General features: G+C 42.5%; 1 protein-coding gene and 1 pseudogene across 9 annotated transcripts in view; both read right to left on the bottom strand.

The window, feature by feature from the left end:
- Dab1 (disabled 1) overlaps positions 1 to 14,543 on the bottom strand; it is a 1,125,345-nt gene that overhangs the window by 789,353 nt on the left and 321,449 nt on the right. For all 9 annotated transcript variants that reach the window (NM_001369049.1, NM_001369047.1, NM_001369046.1 and 6 more), the window contains one exon: positions 3,499 to 3,658. The gene's annotated coding sequence lies outside the window, so the exon portion shown is untranslated. The remainder of the gene's footprint in view (positions 1 to 3,498; positions 3,659 to 14,543) is intronic.
- Positions 13,372 to 14,161, bottom strand: Gm12717 (predicted gene 12717; annotated as a pseudogene).

Below are 14,543 nucleotides of genomic sequence, written 5' to 3'. Positions count from 1 at the left end.
TCAGGGAGATCAAGTATATTACATTAGACTGCACATAAAGGTACTTTCTAAATAAAAAAGTAAAAGTCTGTCATACTCACAGGAGTGAATCTCTATTCTAAGAAATTCTTTATTGAATTAAGCAAAGCAGCTTAGACTTTGAAAATCATGTCCAGCTAGTTATACTGTCTGCCTATAAAATAATGATGACTCTTTAAATATCCTCACACATCTCATTCCTAACCACCTTTGACAGAGTTTGAGTAATGTGATGCCTAGTTTTATGTGGCCTTGACACAAGCTAGAGTCATCTCTCTGAGAAGAGCAAACCTAGACTAAGAAATCCCCCCACCAGATTAACCTGTGGACAACCATGCAGGGCATGTTCTTAATTGAGCATTTGTATGGGGGAATCTAGCTCACTGTAATTGCTAACACTCCTGAGCTGATGGTCCCGGGCAATGGAAGAAACAGGCAGAGCAAACCATGAAGAGTATGTTAGTAAGCAGCACTCTTCTATGGCCTGTGGTTCCAGTTCCTGCCTCGAGTTTCCTGCCTTGAATTCCTGCCCTAACTTTCCCAGACATTGGACTATGAGCTGTAAAATGAAATAAACCCCTTCCTCCTCAAGTTGCTTATGGTCATGGAGTTTTAGCACAGCAATAAAAACCCTAACCAAGACAAATGAACACTTTCCTGCACTAAGCACTTGCTGTACATGCAGAACGAAAGACTTAGACAAGCACAGGGTCAAGTCCCAGGTTCATCCACGGACATTTATGTGAGCTTGAGAAAAATGCTCTCCTCTCTTGGGACTTTGTTATCCTCATCTGTGAATAGTTAGATGGTGTCCAGGACAAAAGAGTGTTGCAAAAATTAAAACATAAGAACCCCTCAAGAGATGCAGACACAGTTCTGCCCATGTAGCAAGCACTCTGCAGAAATGTCTGCTGCATACTACATTCTTCCTCCTTTTCTCTTGAGCATCCTTGTGCTCAAATTCCAGCATAAGCCTTAGCATAAACACACGTGGGCATAGATGGGTGCTCCTAGTCAGGTAAAGTCAGAGAATGGCTTGACCAAAGTCTCCATACCAGTATCACAACAGGGTCCTGCATGAGCCTCTCGCCCACTGTGCTCATCACGACGGGATTTCACCATGAGCATTTAATTTTTTTATATATATAAAAAGAAAGATTATTCTCAATGATGCATGCGATAAATATGCAGGCTTTAAACCTTTTAGAAATATTAAAGATTTTACCGTTCAGCGTTTGACAGACTTGATTAATCCCTTCCACACAGAAATATTCAGGAGGATAGCTGTGGTTGGGTTTTAAAGCTCAGAGAGTGTTCTTTGATAAAAGCAAAGAAAAGGTAAAGGGCTTTTAAAAAGAGTGAGCGATTCTCCTGCCACACAGAATAGACAAAGAATCCGGAGCCTCAGAATGCTGTGCGGTGCGGTAGCAGGCTGGATGTCGGCGTGGGGGAGGGGTGCAGGGAGCCAAGCTTTAAACCTTTCTCCTTCACAGGAGTTTTCCAATGAAAGGCACATGTCCAGCTGGAACACCGGTTGGGAACCTAAGAGGTTTCTTCTCTGCTGGGTTCCAAATGGATGTTGTGGGAAAGGGTGAGGGGGCAGGGCCAGCCAGGGCAGCACGGACTTCAGAGAGGGAGGAAAAGGAAAGGCCACTACCACTTTTCTGCACTTCTGTCAACAGTGCTCTACCTGGATACACCTCTTCAGGTCTCAATTAAAAAAACAAAAAACAACAAAACAACAACAACAACAACAACAACAACAACAACAACAAAAACAGTAATGCACGACTTTACTGTTTTCAGTTTGTTTTTTCTTCCTATTATTAGCACATACTAATTATACAAATGTATAAGAATCTGTCACGACAGTCCCAAACACACATGTGGCATGTAGCCTTCATCTCTATCGACCCCTGTCCCCTCTTCTCTTTCTTGGCATGCTTTCTAATCCCTAGTAGTCCACCTTCTACTTTCAGATCTGGATATTTCCCCTCCACTTTTATCAGGGCCCTCTAAAGAATGGAAATAAATTTTGACCAATTTTTCTCCATTAGAATCTGCCTAGCTTTTGTATATAATCAGTATCTATTACTTGGAGAATTGTGTTTAATGAATACAACTCTCTGAACAAAATAAATAAATAAATTGGGTTTAACAAATACAATCTTTTAAAGATGCAGGTGATACAAACACTTTTAAGTGTGGTGCTTTCAAAATTAGCAAGCAGATTCTACCTCTCTATACTATGATAGAAAAGAAATTATTTCAGAGGTTAAAGAACTGTATATCTGGCTCAAACAGATGAGCTGGGAATAGCTTCCAGCTTGACTTCACTACCTAGGAAAGGGAACTTGCCTACTTCCTGGTAGGTATCTTTGATAAAGGCATTTATAGGGAAGGTAGGGAGAAGAAAGGAAAGGGGCCTAAAATCCAGCGTCTGCTCCTTGGTAATGTTAGCCAAAGCTTAGGGAATAAGTGGTACAGCCCTAAGCTGGATGCTCAAGGATGATGGGGAAGGATACATTGTATACCATGCTATTGTTTCCATCTGTGAATTTCCACGTGATGCCAGACAAATTGTTGGCCTTTTCAATCCACCACCACCACCACAAACCCCTTCCCACCACTACCTGCTCTGAGCGTTTCTTTGCTGCCCAGGTCAATGTGCAACCCCAGCCCCTGTTCTATTTTTATGAGAGCATTTTCCCAACACGAAACACCAACATATCTGCCACGAGATATTATGGGGGCAAAGGTCTAATTCAATTACGTGACTTAATCAATTCAAATGGCTAATGTACAAGAATCTTCAGATGTCATCCAGCTCTCAACTGAGGGGGAATAATTGTTCCATAATTTCTTAATTCTCCCACAAGACAGTTTAAATTAAAGGATGTCAATTTGCAAAGCCAGGCTGCATTGTATTCTTAAATTGGCCCTGAAATAGCCACACGAAGAAGGGTAATAAGGCTGACAGCACTGCCCAAAGTGCCTGGTGCTGTGTGAAACTGTTTAATACGGTCAGACCCTTTAATCTTCATATCTACTGATGCAGAAAGCAGCATATTTCTGTCACTTATGATAAGAAACATTACTTTTTCAATTCCTTGGTGAGGTCTATAGATCTTAGGCAGTCACGACAGTAGGACTTTTCTATTTCTGTTCCTGTGAACGTTTCCTTTCCCCCTCAAATTGGTTTTATTCTAATCCATTTACTTTCCAATCTAAGTGAGAGACAAGTAACCTAAAAGGAACCACACAGGAGAACAAAGGCATGTGCCTTGCACTTCTCGGAGCTGCTGCCTACCACCACAGTCAATAGTTAGTGATTAAATGCATGAGGGTCCCGAGGTGTTAAACTCTGGGGCCAACAGTGAGCTCCAGAAAGGGAGGAAAGAGAGAGAAATGAAATTAGAGAGTAACGGGCTAAAGGGTGACTTGAAATATTTTTATAAAAGAATCAAGTATTGTACTCACAAATGTCCTAAAAGTTGGTTCAGTCAGTGTGTCCAGGCTGCACAGGGGTGATGCTGGGGGGAGTGAGTTCCCAGGTTCTGGTCGGAAGGGAATTCAGTGAAGCTCTTCTGAGATTGCCAGGGCCACGAGTCAGGACTCATGGAGAAAGGGCAGGGAGCAGCTGCAGTGAAAGAAGCCAATGTCAGTTTTGAGAGCAGACTACAGAAGGAGAAAGGACGATCGGTGTTGACTTGGTCCCAAACATGGAGTTGGGACTAAGTGCTTGGGAGGAGGCCTGTTGTCTAAAGCAGAAGAGAGTACGGGGTGCGAAGCCCTGAGCACTGCACTGGAGCTAAAGCAAAGGGCTGAACTATGTGGAAAACCCATGAAACTTCAAATGTTCTTCAACCTCTATTTCACGATTTTAGACTGGGTGATACGCATGCAAGCCAAAGCACCAAAGCTGCAAATTGTACATATTTTACTTACGAGTCTACCTGTGGGAATAATGCATTGAGGTGGAAGCAAAGGTAAGGAACATGTATATTTGGGACTGCAGAGATATCTCATCAGTTAAGAGTGCCAAAGCTCTTACAGAAGACCTGCGCTTGGTCTCCAGCACTGATTTGGGGGCATACAATGACATGCAACTCCAGATCCAGAGCATTCAATACCCTCTTCTGAATTCTGTGAGAACCTGCCCTCATACACATATACTAAAATACACATAGACAATCAATAATGATAAACTATATTTTAAATTATATACTTTAAATCTTGATGAATGTCACCAAATGACATCTGCCAAGGTTTAATTGTGTACTCTCTTCAGCAAATAGGAAAGGGCTTTTCCCACACCCTCACAAACAGGGCAGACAAGAAATTTCTTTTATGGAAAGATAGGAAAGAGAAGGTACATTTATGACAATACAGGTGTTAATATTTCATGAATGTTACAGCATTTTAAGTGTAGATTGCACCTATTACATGTATTAATTTATTTGTAAATTAACAATAAACCTCTGGTTAAGGTTATTATTGTTATTACAAATAAAGAGATAGAAACAAAGATAACTTAGAACATCTGTTCATGACCACAGATGTTAAGGGCAGAGCGAAGATTGTAACCCCAGCACCTGACATCCTCATTCACAGCCTAGTCTTCTAATTTTCGGTTTCTACTCCAAGTGATGGCCTGTTGTTGATGATGTATGCTATGACAGGTACACATGGATAGAAAAGCAGGAGGGGGAAATACACAAGAAATCAAACCAGGGAGCTGGATCTTTCCATCTTGATGAAAGAACACAGAGGCTATTAACTAGATTTTCAAAATATTGGGCTACAGGGAGTGATAGCAAAACCCCGAAGAAGAACATGTCAACACATTAACACATTCTTCTTACTTTTTTCTATGTCTTTCATCAGAACGAAAATGATTCTATAAATACTGGCAATATCGTTGAAAGATGAGCTACAAAACCAAAATGTGCAGTGTAACCAAAAGAACATGACTCCAGTTCCTAGCCCATGGTCTACCATTCCTCAACTTGGTGACTTTAGAAAAGCTTCCCAACTTCTCTGAACCTCATTATGTCAATGAAAAAGCGAGTTTACAACCTCAGCAAGTGTTTTATGAGAATTAAATGTGAATAATGTCTGTCAATGGGTATTATGATCTGTAAACAGCTCCTGACTGTATGCTTGATCTCCTTCGCTCCCATTCAGATGCCCCACTTCAATCGAATCGGTCTATTTGCTTTTATTAAACTTAATGGAATCCTCCAGTCAGCTTACGATTCTGCACCCTGTTCTTTTGGCTGGAGCAATCACTTTGTTCCCTCAAATCTTCTCAATATGGATTCTTCCCCAAAGCCATTCAAGTCTACATCAACTGCCACCAGCTCTGTAGGATCTCATGGCCATTGACCTCAGATACACACTCCTCTATCTCTGATTTGCCTAGTGCTCCTGGACTCTAACACTATTCCAAGGTTAACCATCACAATGACAGCAATCAGCACCTGCTTCCCTGTGTAGCGGATACGATTCTCAATACTTCACATTCTTTGCATCTCACTTAAACCTTTCCTCACTTGTGTGTGCTGCTGTCACTTGTTGACACAGGCATTGTGACTGTCACTCATTGCACATCTCATCTGTGTGGCTGGACTGAAGGCTTTCAAGGGTAGAGGCTATGAACACGGCATTTAAAAAGTCATAGGCTTTGGAGTCAAAGAAGTTGGATTTCCATTGACGCTGAGTCCAGTGCCTCTGCTCTTGGGAAGTTACCAAACTTGGCATGTGTTTCATTTGTAAACAGGGATGCTTATGATACCTACTTCCAAGTGTCATCTGAAGGCTCAGATCACAAAGAAGAGACTCTAAAACAGTGGCCCACTGATGGGGAGCTTGGCGAGTGTCAGCCCTTACCATTATAGGTTGCCTTGTTTTGTTTGGTTTTTTTAAGTTACAGGCATGATAGTCCCACTCATAATGTTCTTACTCAGTGGTGGATGAAAGTGATATATATTGAGTAGAAACTAGACTTTTTAAAGTTTTCTACTTTCTCAACCTGAGAAATATGCTCTGGCATTCTTTTTTACACTGGGTAGGGGCAGTGAGCTGCAGATCCCAGTCAACTATGGGATCAGGAGGAGAACAATCTGTAATCTAGGGGTACTGACTTGCCAAGTCATGATGTTCTGTAAGCATGTAAGCTCCATGAACTTTTAGCTGTGAAAGGCTTTGCTGAGATGCAACCCAACAGAAGGTCAAAGTCTTGGACATCTTTTTATCTCAGCTTGCACATGTTAGAGCTTCTGCCTGAAGTACCTTCTCATACTGTTAGCATCCTTCCACAATGAACAAGAGGAAGCCAAGGACAAGGGTTCCAAGATCCAGCCCCAACACACCCTTGCTTGGGGATCCCCTTTCCAGAGAGCCTAGCCTCCACTTTGCCCTCTGTTGTTTTTGTTGTTGTTGTTTTGTTTTGTTTTGTTTTTTGGTTTTTTTTTTTTTTTGTTTTTTGGGTTTTTTTTACTTTTGGTGTTGCTTTGGCAACAGAGTCTTACTCTACAGCCTTGGATGTCTAGAACTAAATATGTAGATCAAGTTACCCTCAAACTCACAGAAATCTGCTTGTCTCTGCCTCCCAAGGGCTGGAGGTAAAGGTGTGTACTCCCAGACCTGACATTATTTTCAGTACCCGATTTTCTTGCACATCAGTCCCTTGGTTCCCATGATAGAGCTTCATCTTGCAATTCTTGCTCCACAGCAAGTTCCCTAAAAATGGAGACTTGTTTTAATCATCAATCCCTAACACTTCACACAGCTCTGACGTGAGTGTCACTAAATGTCTATTAACTGAGTAAGCCAATGCACTAGAAATAGATAAGGGAATGAGCAAAGAGAGAAAGTCACCAAATCATAACTTACTACTAGATAATTCACGAAAAGTCATTCAACCTGACAATCAGAGCATAAGAAAGAAATTGTCCTAAAGGGAGCTGCTTTATATGAATAGATGTCAGGGCTATGCACGGGACCAGCTGTGTTGTGTTCCTGTCAGCTACACAGTCACACATCATGCTGCCAAGCTTTAGCAGCTTTAGCAATAAACCATTTAGAAATGTTAGATTCACCACCAATTCTTAAACTCAGGACAGTAATAGACACACTGTTTGGCTGCTCTGATAAAAGTAGAGCGTTATGGAGAGAAAGTAATAATTAACTCATAAGGAGTGGGGCAGGTAAACATTCTATTAAAAGGGAAAAAAAGATTCCAAATGAATATAATCTCCTTCCATTACATTATAGGCATTAAAATTAATAGTGTTGGGTTTTTTTTTTCCTGCGGCTTGCATAGTCATTGTATTTAACAAGCTGAAGTTAACTTCACAGGAAAAAAAAATAAATTAAATGTACTGGTGTCTCAGGAAACTTCATTTTCTGAGTGAATAGCCAAGTTGATGCACATCACCAGAGTGTCTGACAATCGGTTTTCCATACTGGTGTGTTCTAAATGGGAAAGGAAACCAACTCTTCATTTAAATTATATTGCAAATCACTTCTTGCCTGCTGAATGGTATTCAGCTGCAGTAGGTGGCTTTCACCGTGGGGCCCAAACCAAGACACTGGATGATTAATGCTAATTTGAAATGTTTTCTTGGTAGGGGGATGGGCGCGTTATCTTGGTGCAGAAGAGGCTGAGGAAATTTTATGGTGGGTGACTGACTCAAAGGCCAACGGCATATTTACCATCAGATAAAAATGCACATTCACAAACATACCAAGACAAGTCAATTATTCCCCATTCACTGCTCCCCAGGTCCTTTGTGGAAAGAAACCTATTTATACTTCCCATCAGATGGATACACAGAATCATAGTAAACAAACCCCCAGTCCCTCTGTCTATATTTTATTTCCCAGGGCACCTGCCATTGTGGAAGCCATTAGTTTTGGTCTTTTTGTTCCCGATTTATCAAGACAGACTTTCTACCATTCCTGGTCAGTTTTGCTTCCAGATTCCAAACAGTTCAGAGATACACTGCTTGGCTGAGTAAAGAGAAACAAAGCAACGAAGAGCACGCTGTAACCTTTGGAGAGAGTGGCTGTGAATCTATACTGATGACATATAAGGATAGTTCACAAAAGATCATTGCTTGTCTTTTACTTCCTAGATAATGTAACCCAATCAGATCATACAAAATAAGGAAACTAATTGGAACGAATATGAACCGAAAATATAATTAACCTCAGCTATCACTAGCACTTCTGAAATCAGCATATTCTTCGGAAAGAAAAGACTTCTCTTTGTGGGACACAGATATGGGAGGATTCTCCACCTCTTTGTGGGCAGCCTGCTCCCGGCAGCCTTTGCCACAGGGCATGCTCTCTGTACTTCGCCATCCATGGCAAGGGGTGTTGTTGAGGGCACTTGAACTCCCATGGCCTACCATGAATGTCTTGCTCTCTTCTCTGTACTGTCCTGGATGTGTCCCCCTTCCTTGGCTGAGCTTGGGTTTCCTACTGTGCAAGATTGTCATGTGAATTTGAGGTAAACTACAGAGCTGCTGAATGCCTGTCATAAGTAGACACTCTCTAATTGAGAGCTATTATTGCAATGTCCTTAAAATGAAGCCTGTTTCTGCACTTATCAGTGTTTTTCTACCATGCTGCCCTGATGATCAGTGAGTAGTGCTTGAGATATTGGTTATCAGTGCATCTAATGGGCTAATTTATATATGCATAAGTAGCCCTGTGCCATAAGTACACATTTTCTGTTATGTGTGTTTAAATCAATGTACTTCAATAGCTGAAAGCTCATTTCCATGTGGGGCTTTGACCTTTAAAATTACTGAATGTGCTGCTCAAGTGACAGGATCCTTTCTGTACCCGACACTGATTTGCAAAATTAGATGTCCAGAAGGCTAAAACATAATTTTTGAGAACAAGACAACAGTCTAACAAGCCTGGGAATATGCCATTAACCCTGAGCACAGCAGAGTCTTCTTGGTGATTATGAAGGGACTAGACTTCTGCCTCTGCAGTATGCAAAGCAGGTCACACCTTTAGCCAGGACAGCCACAGACAAGCTTCCAAGAGGAGGGCCCAAAGCCCAGGGACTCCCTGAGCCTGCACAGCCATTGAACAGTTTGTTCTCAAATTGACCGCATGTTAATGTTATTTTGGGAGGCTTTACAACTTGCTCTAAGCCCGACCCAGTAAATTCCAGGGAGCCTGGATGGAGATCATATTCTACAAACTCTCTGACTGTCACATAATAGTTTGGGGCGAAGTGGAAGGATATATAAACTGGCTGATGGTGTTTGATAGGAGTGGCCTTCCTCCTAAGAAGGGTGAAAGGTATGGGTGCATCATTCAAAAAACAGAATGGGGAAAAAAGAGATGAGCGCAGGAAGAATAGGGGTGTGGTCAGAAAGAAAGGAGGGGTCCTATGCTCCACAGCAGTGGGCTTCAGGGGATCTGGAAGTTATGAGCCAGGGTTCTCTGGAGGGTTGTGCAGACATAGTTATGGAAACAGAGTAGAGCAGGCCAGCTCCAGGGACAGGTGAGACTTACCAGAACTCATGCCATACACATCACCTCTCCAGACTTTAAAGGCCTTTAGGAAGGCAGGGGCTCTTAGGAAGGAGTGTGGATAAACTGAGTTCTTACAGTTGCCAGGTTTCTAGACCCATGCTTTGATCTCTGACACCCCATCTTGGTACTTAATTCCAAGCCTCTCCATGCTTCTTCCTTTCTTTCTTTCTTTCTTTCTTTCTTTCTTTCTTTCTTTCTTTCTTTCTTTCTTTCTTTCTTTCTTTCTTTTTTTCTTTTTAACCTTAAGAGCTCTTTTTACCTCCGCCATGGAAAACATTATCAAATGTCACCTCCAAATAAGTCATACCTGATTTCCCCTGGAACAATTAACAGCTCCTTTGTTCAGTCAATTTCTTTCAGACTCTTGATGAATTCTGCCTGGTCCATCTCATCAGATTATATGAAATGCCAGGCACCCACACACACAGTCCTAGGTGCTATTCTGTGTTTCCATCTTTGATCTTTGCAGCAGTGCTTCACATACAGTATCAATGTTAAATGTATTTTTATAATTAAGGTTTTTTTTTAAACTCTACAACCTGATTGTAGCGTCCTCTCCCTCCTCTCCTACCCAATCCCTCCCTCTCCCCTCCCTCCTCCCCTTCTCCTTTGAAAAGGAGAGGCCTTCCATGGAATATCAACCAGCCGTGGCATATCCAGTTGCAGTAAGACTAGGCACATCTTCTATTGTACAAGATAACAATGTTACAAAACATAGACCCAAAGAAGTGAGACACCGGATTGTAGGGGGATGGCACTTGAATCTCACTGAGAAGGAGAAATAGATTAGACTAGCCATCAGAGTGATGGAAGGAACTGGCTAGGTGCTAGAGGAGGTGGGGATGGAAAGAGGAGGAATGAGGTGAGGGATGATGGAGGGAGAAAGTACTGGGAGAGACAATTTGATTGCGGGCAGGGGTGGTAATCTCTGGGATGAGCTAGAAACCTAAGACAATGGAAAATCCCAGAAATCTATGAGGACATCCCTAGCTAAGACTCTTTTTTTTTTCTCCCATTTTTTACTAGGTATTTAGCTCATTTACATTTCCAATGCTATACCAAAAGTCCCCCATACCCACCCCGCCACTCCCCTACCCACCCACTCCCCCTTTTTGGCCCTGGCGTTCCCCTGTACTGGGGCATATAAAGTTTGCAAGTCCAATGGGCCTCTCTTTCAAGTGATGGCCTATTAGGCCATCTTTTGATACATATGCAGCTAGAGACAAGTGGCTAAGACTCTTAACAATGGGAGAGATGTGACATCTCTTATAACCAGGTAAGACTTCCAGTGGAGGAATTGAGGCACCAATCCAGCCACAAAACTTAGATCCACTTTTCTTTCTTTTTCTCTACAAGATATATCGGGTAAAAGATGGAGCAGAATGAGGAAAGGGTCAACCAATGGCTGGTTTAGCCTGAGACCCATGCCATAAAAGGGAGCCCACCCTGACACTATTAATGATATTCTGTTATACCTGCAGATAGGAACATAGCATAACTGTCATCAAAGAGGCTTCACTCAGCAACTTATCGAAACTGATACAGAGGGACCTACAGCCAAACATTAAGTAGAGCTTCAGGAATCCTGTGGAAGAGGGGGAGGAAGGATTGGAGGAGCCAAAGGGGTTAAGGTTACCACAGGAAGACCTACAGAATCAACTAAGCTGGGCCCATAGGGACCCACAGAGACTGAACCACCAACCAGACAGCAAGCATGGGACAGACGTAGGCTCTATGCACATATGTAACTGGGTCTTCATGTGGGACTCCTAAAGCAGGAGAATGGGCTATCTCTGACTACCTTGCCCACCTTTGGATGCCTTTCCCCTAATTGGGCTACCTTGTGAACAGTATTTTTAAAAAGAAGCTGTAGCACTGTAGTGTACATCTGCTACTTTATTCTTGCCAACACATTTTTTTTTTGTAATCAGAGAGCTGTCTCACCTGGCATTTCCAGCAGGACTCTGGAGGAACTATCAATCACAGTGACTTTTGAATGTCCACTAGCTTTAGGGGTTGACATATGTCCTGGTTGGTTTTTGTCAACCTGACACAAGCTTGAGTTATGTGGCAAGAGGAACCTCAACTGAGAAAATGCCTCCATCAGATTGCCTATAGGCAAGTCAGTAGGGAATCTTGATTGATGATTGATATGGGAGAGCCAAGCCCATGGGCAGATGGTCCCAGATGGTGAAAGAAAGCAGGGTGAGCAAGCTGTGGAGAACACGCCTGGAAACAGCATTTCTCCATAGTCTTTACTTCAGTTTCTGCCCCCAGGCTCCTGCCTTGTACTCCTGCCCAGGCTTTCTTTCATGATGGACTACAGCTCTAAGGTGAAATACCCCCTTCCCTCCCCTAGTAACTTCTGGTCATGGTGTTTTATCACAGCAACAGAAACCAAATGAAGACAACATGTGACCCAAGAATTGCCAATAAGAATCCTGCTACGAAGGCTCAAGACCTGTAAGGAGTTTACCTTAGAACTACCCAAATTATCATATTTGCTACAAGGATACAGCATCTATAGCATGAACAAACATGGGTAACAGCAGAAAAAGGTAAAATCAACAGATATCTAGGGAGAATGTCCCAGAAAAGTCATATTAGCACCTGGATAAAACTAGGCCTTTCACCAACACACGAAGACTGCCAATCTGTACATGTTAATAATACTGTGGCTTTGCTTATTTTAATTAGATCCCTGCCCTTGTCAATGCAAATTATCTGCACCAGCTCAATCATATTACAACAATGATTCTGATAAAATGCCCATGTCATTAAAAAGATACGTTTGATTGTTCTATTAAAAAGTCGGTGATGCAAAGAGTATGTTTGTTTTAAAACAATGGTTTCACGATCATTTAATATGCTCCAAGGGATCTGTAGAGTAATGAAATTAGAGATAAATGAAGAAAGAAGTACCTGGGGCTCAGGTCTTTCTTTTTAAGCAAAGGCAACTGTCATTATTCTGTTTTATATATTGAAGTTCCTTGTATAACTAGTTTTTAAAAGGACCCTGTTGCCTTTAAAAGGGCTTTAGACTAATACATTAAAATAAAACAGAATTATATTTTAAATAAAAACTTCCTGCACATAAAAGATGGGCTAAAAAATGCTGCACCAAATGACTCTTCTGTGAAGGGTCTGGGGAACTGAGGACTTTGCAATTCAACAGGTTGCTTTAGATAAGGAAGTCAAACACCAGCCCTTCCCAGGGAGCCTGTAGGACATCTTGTCTACAGACTCTGTGGCATCCAATAGTCTCAAGTGCATGCTGAAGTCTCAATTGTATGGAAGAAGAGATTTCTGCCTGGATAACAAGACAAGTTTCTGCATTGTGCAGACTCAACAAATTCAGCCATGACACACTCTCAGGATGGGTTATGAAGAATAAAAAGCTTTAAGCTTCAAGCTCAAGTCACACTGAATTCTCTGGCTTCTCCCTCCTCCATGTTCAGTCCTGATCACCTGAGTTACTTTTTCATAATCCCCTAGCGTAGTTCCTTCCATTTTCTTTTACCTCTAGGATATATTTTTCCCTGGGAGGACATTTCAGGACGCCCATTTCCCCAGTCTTACTCTTTTTCAGACCTCCATGGCCACTATGCGGAACTTTATCCAGTACAATGTGTCTGAAGATCTTTCCTGATTTTTTAGGCAAATGACAATTAGTCCCTACCCCATGACCTGGTGGGGACACATGCTCCTACCCCTTCCTGCCTCAAAAGCTACAGGGCCAAGCACAGATCTATCTTAACACTTTGAGCTTCAAAAACTGTCTTCTCCCTCTTGTGGGGGATTCAGTGAACCTTATTGATGGTATTCAAGAGAGTGGGGCTTTGTAGTTTCCTCCCATTATTATGGGTGCCTGGGATGAAATCATGAGGGAGATGCTCAGTGTTTGGTTCTAAGTTGGGACAAGAATTCTTCTTGCTCTCAGTGTACTGGGATGGGTGGTCCAGAGTTTTCTATTCCTTGGAGGCCATGTAGGTCATGGGGTCTACCACCCTGTTGCTGTAGCTGTATTCATTGTCATGGCAGGAAATGAGCTTCACAACGTTGTTACTGAGAGCAATGCCAGCACCAGCATCAAAGGTAGAGTAGTGGGAGTTACTGTTGAAGTCACAATAGACAACCTGGTCCTCAGTGTAGCCCAGGATGCCTTTAATGGGCTCTTAGATGCCTGCTTTACCACCTTTTTTATGCCACCATACTTGGCAAGTTTCTCCAGGTGGCAGGTCAGATCCATGATGAATACATTGTGGATAGGAACATGGAATGCTATGCCAGTGAGCTTCCCGTTCAGCTCTGGGATGACCTTACCCACAGCCTTGGCAGCACCAGTAGATGAAGTGATTATGCTCTGAGCAGTCTCCAAGCCATTATTCCAGAGCTTTCCAGTGGGACCATCCACAGTCTTTTGAGAGGCGGTGATGGCATGAACTGTGGTCTTGAGTCTTTCCATGATGCTAAAGTTGTCATGGATGACCTTGGCCAGGAGCCTAAGTAGTTGGTGGTACAGGATGCATCATTCATTGATGATCTTGAATGAGTTGTCATATTTCTTGTGGTTCACACCACCCTGTGTGGCTCTTTTGGCAACACCCTTTAAGTGGGCCCAGCCTTCTCCATGGTGGTGAAGATGCTAATAGACTCCACAACATACTCAGCACCAGCATCACCCCATTTGATGTTAGTGGGATCTCGCTCCCAGAAGATGGTGATGGGCTTCCATTAATGGCAAGCTTCCCATTCTCAGTCTTGACCATGCCATTGAACTTGGTGTGGGCAGAGTCATACTGAACATGTAGACCATGTAGACCATGTAGTTGAAGTCAATGAAGGGGTCATTGATGGCAACAATCTCCAGTTTGTAAGATGCAGAGCAGAAGACAGCCCTGGTAACCAGGCACCCGATATGGCCCGATCTGTTCACTCTGATCTTTCCCATGATGTCTAAA

Source organism: Mus musculus, chromosome 4 (assembly GCF_000001635.26).
Source record: "Mus musculus strain C57BL/6J chromosome 4, GRCm38.p6 C57BL/6J".
NCBI lineage: Eukaryota > Metazoa > Chordata > Mammalia > Rodentia > Muridae > Mus > Mus musculus.
The sequence above is the reverse complement of the archived record's forward strand: the minus strand, read 5'-3'. Positions and strand labels throughout refer to the sequence as shown.